The following is a 5,070-nucleotide window of genomic DNA, read 5'->3' as shown; positions in this document are numbered from 1 at the left end:
TTCAGTTCAATTATTTTTATATCGCAAGAAATACCTATAGTTTTTAAAATTTATGTTTGTAACGGGGGAATTTTATGTTTCTATCCATACATATTTTCCATTTATTTTTTTGTACAAAAAATGTTGTAAAAGATGGTAAGCAGATTTTTAAGGTAAGTATGGTAGTTTTATTTTATAAGAGTTTAAAAATTATTAAAATATTATATTTGTTTACAATTTAGTTCAGTGGTTAAAATGGGGTATTGTTCTTAGTTATTAAGGTTCAAACACTTGTAGAGGTCATTATGATTAGGATGGATTTGAATGTTTACTTTGTATCTTTGTCCATGTTTGTGGCTTCATGTTCCAAATCTTTCATGAGGTTGATGTGTTTATGGACTTTGTGTCCATGTTGGACTACCGGGCTCGTAGGTTTGGACCATTTGCATTAATACAATGTTTTCATGTTAGGGATGAGGTCTCATGTGACTTCATGCTCCAAACCATCATTGGGTGAGTGTGCTCACTGACTTTGTGTCCTTGTTGGACTAGTGAGGTTGGTGGATTGGACTATTTACATTTATGTGGAGTATTCATGCTTGAGCCAAGCTTTTTAAAAAAATCTTATTATTGATCAAAAAATAATAATTAAAATTAGTAAGTAATTTGGCAAATAAAATAGCAAATAAAAATGTATTTTAGTGGGATGTTGTTGGAGGAGATGAATGGTGGACAAGATTGTGGAGCGATAGAGATTTCAGGGGTTTTGAAGGTCATTCAAGATCCTTTTTGGCCTATGAATGTTATGGCTTTCTTTTGCATGTGTGTGAGGGAGGTTTGGTGTATTATTAGCATTGTACCAATGTATTTTGTGTGTTGTTTTATGCTTCTTTTCAAATATGGCGATGAATTTTGTCTCTTTGAGGTATGTCTAGGGTTGTTTTATTGGGCTGCTTGGACACTATTTTTTCTTTTTGTATGATTTTCTTATATTTTTTAGCAAAAAGCTTGTGCAAGAGATCTAATGGATAGTTTTGAGGGGGGCTCCTAGGGGGATCCCTACCAGTTTCTTTCAAACATGTGATTCATATAGATGAGAGCTTGACCTCTAAGCATGTTAATACCATAAATTTTCTCATGTAGACCACACATAATGCTTGATCTAATACTAAAATAGAGAATAGCTTTGATTTAAACAAGTGCTTAAGAAAAGTCTCATATGACCTATTGTGGTTATTAACTTGGAGATTGTTGATGAAGATGTGCTTTATTTATCAAAACATACTCTGGTTTATAAGTTTATGGCTCTTCAAGCCACTTTGCCTTTCTTACAAAATTAGGTTTGTAACACTTAGCAACCAAAGGGGAGTGTAGAGATTATTTAGGTTGACAATGGCTTCTTCTTCTTATTGTTTACTGCAATGACGGATAGACACAAGGCTTTTGAGGGTGGACCATATTTCCATAACCAAGAAAATTTGTTTATTAAGCTTTGGCATGTTGGTTTTGATTCAATTAAGGATCTCTCCTCTCAAATTCTTATGTGGGTCTATCTCCTTAGGTCACTGTAGACACCTAAATTTGACTAATTAATTTAATCAAATTTAAATCCTATTCTTCCAATTAATTAGTCCCCCCTTTACATATTCTCCTACAAATTAATTAATCCAATTAATTAATATCCCTCCCCCCCCCTCTTTTGATTAATTAATCTAATTAATTAAATCTCATTTCTTCTATCCTATTAATTAATGTCCCTTTTCATCCTCTTAATTAATTAATTTTCCTCACCTCATTTAAAAATAATTATTTAAATATGTCACTTTCCTCCTACATTCTAACTAACTAACCTAACCCTTGTCCTAACCCTAGAGTGATAACCAACTCTATCCATCCAAATCTCCCCTAACCTAGTCATCCTCCAAACCTCCCAACCAACCCTGTCCTATCCCTCCAAACATCTCAACCAACTCTATCCTATCCCTTCTCCTTCCTCCTTTCTTCTATTTAATCCCCCCATTTTTTAGAACAAATCATCCACTTTCATACACCCATACCGTTACTTTGGTGGAATTATCACTCAACTCACACTTTATCATTTTCATTCATTATCCATCCTTATTTGTATCATCATGGAGCAATATCGAGCATCCAAAGACGTCATTGAGTGCACATAAAATTGAGGAATAATCAAATCGAAGTGGGCATTTGGTTTGCGTTTGTGTTATCATTTTATGCTTGTTTTGATTTTATCATTCTAATCTTGAGGTGTATGATGTCTTGTGTTTGCTTGGTTATTTAGTTTGGCTTTTAGCCCTTCGTATTTGCACATATTTTTCATTGCACAGTCACCTATGGAGTCCTAGAGGTTGTGTATTTTTTGTTTAATCATTGTTCTTCTTGGGAAGCCACTTGACCCTTCTCATCAGATCCTCAGGAGAAAAGTCGTGACTTATGCTTGTATATGTGTCAAGATTGATCTCAATAACCCTTTGTTTGATTCTTTGAAAATCTAGTTAGGGAATATGAATTAGATTCAACAAGTGGATTATGAGGCCCTTCCATTCATATGTCATCTTTGTCATGAGTATGAGAATCTCTGAATAAATTACCCAAAACATATTCCAGCAAATCTCTCTCCCTATTTAGGTGCCCTTAGGGACAACAAATGCAAATACAAAAGGCAAATCTCTAGTTACTAATGATCAACTTGATGCAAATGGCTTTATTATTGTGAGATATTGTAACAAATGAAAAGAAATTGTTCATCCAAAAAAGAACTTCTCTATAGGTAATTTTGGTAACCATTAGATGTTCAAGAGAGATTTTTGGAAGTAACTAAAATGAATCATGATAGTTTCAAGAATAATCAGGAGTTGCATGAATTAAATTCAAGTAACATTTTCATGTCTTGATTCATTTTCTCCTCCTACATTGCAAGATATTTCTTTGGTTAGCAAGAATTTTGATCCTAAATACATTGAGAATGATACTAAAGCTCGAGAATTTGTGACACACGAGAAGATGGGGATATTCTTAGCCCTATAGATTTGATTCAAAGGGATTTAAAGGAGGCTAAAGAAATTTCAAAGATTATTCTTGATCTAACGAATAAAGATGAGATGAAAAGGAAAGGACCTCTCTTGTTAGAGATTTAGCAAAAAATATATTAAGAAAGGAGTTCCTAATAAGGGTCCAAAAGTGGGGACAAAGAAGCATCAAATAAAGATTAAGCTGATCGGAGAATCTTTGGTGGAATCAGATATCATCAAAACTATTGACACTCATTTTTTTAATCATTTGGAATTATTGTTTTATCTTGGAATGTTAGGGTTTGACTAGCATCCTTCGACAAAAAGATATTTGGGATCTTATCTGTGAACATAGGCCAAATATATTGTTCATCCAAGAAACAAAGTTATCTATGGAAGACATGGTTGGTATTTCATTCAAAATTTGTCATGCCAGTTATTTTTTATGCATTGCAACTCTTGACAACACTGGGGGATTGGGTTGCCTTTGGAACCCTCAATTTTACCTTGATCTAGATCTTGGCGAGCAAAAAAACAATTTCCTTGGTGGATTTTTGCTTTGATTCAAGAGAAACTAATTTTCTCACAAATGTGTATGCATCATTTGAGCTTGTAGGTAATACTTTTCTTTTGACACATATTAGATTTGTTAGGTATTTTATTCCCTCTTTTCATTGGATATTAGCAAGATATTTCAATGTGTTGGACTAATTAGGACACTTTATCTAATTATTTATTTATTAGTTCCTTTAATTGCTTTTTCACTTAAGCTAAACCTAGGTACTTTTTCCTTTCATTTAATTAGGATAATAATAGCTTAAGTTGTCTTATTCATTATGATTGTGATACGTGGTGCTAGCTAATTTAATCTTGCATTAGGGTTTTGCATCTAGGGTTCATTCATCCTTTTACAAGGATTCATTCATTCATTGTAATTGTATCTCCAATATTCTTGTGTGTAATAATACAAAATTCTCAGGTTGATATTGAGCATATTATCTTTGCTTGATCTCTTTTGTGTGATAGGTATTTTGCATGTAGATGATTCTTGGCTCCTATTATTGTATCATCAACTTCTAGATGGTATCAAAACATTGGATCTATCAAGTTCTTATCCACATGTTTGAGGGATCCAACCTTGGGTATTTTTTTTAGCACATTGGGCTCGAATAGAGGTTGCCATCACGTTCATAGCATCCCAAAACCCTAAGATCGGCTATTATTTCGTCAAAATTCGAGTGGTTGAAATTTTGGTTCAATTTGGCTGAGGACACAAAAATTGAGGCAAAATCCAAGGATAGTTAAAAAAATCTAGGCACTTTGGTGCAAAACAAAGATCACCATCACGCTCAAAAGACCCAAAAACCCTAAGATTACTAGTCAAATCATCAAAATTGAAAGTCAAAAAAATAGGCAAAAATTTTGAGGCGCATTTTTCAATGTTAAAAATTTGTACATCCATACGGTTGTGTTGTCACTAGCATACTATTGTACCAAACTTCAAAAAAATCACGTAGGTTTTTATAATAAAAAAAAATATGCACAATTTTTTTGCACACTCAAAAGTATTTATATAAAAAAAAAAAAATTAAAAATGAATACTTTAAGTATGCTTGCACAAGTAGGGTACACCTACGCAAGCTTTCCAAGTAGGGTACATGTCAACAAGGTAGACTTGCAAAAGCATGACATCGGGGCTTGATGTGCATGCCCAAAAAGAATATTCCTTGGAATATTCTAACAAGTATTTTTTTTCTTCTTCCAAAGAATATTCTGACAATAAAGGAGAATATTTTGGTGCAATTTTTAGGCAAGGGAAAAAAAACATCATGATTGAGAGAATATACCTATAATATGTTGCTAACGTTATCTATATGGATGCCACATCATCACCTAGGTTGTCTTACAAGCCAATTTGACCTACCTTCAATTTTTTGGCCATAACTTGGTCATATGGGCTCAAAATTATGCAAACGAGATATCGTTGGAAAGATGGTTTAGCATCGATCCAAATCTAAAAGTAGTTTTGTCAAGTTTCAAACCAATTTTCTATACCATG

Source organism: Cryptomeria japonica, chromosome 4, assembly GCF_030272615.1.
Source record: "Cryptomeria japonica chromosome 4, Sugi_1.0, whole genome shotgun sequence".
Lineage (NCBI taxonomy): Eukaryota > Viridiplantae > Streptophyta > Pinopsida > Cupressales > Cupressaceae > Cryptomeria > Cryptomeria japonica.
This window is presented reverse-complemented; position numbering follows the sequence as displayed.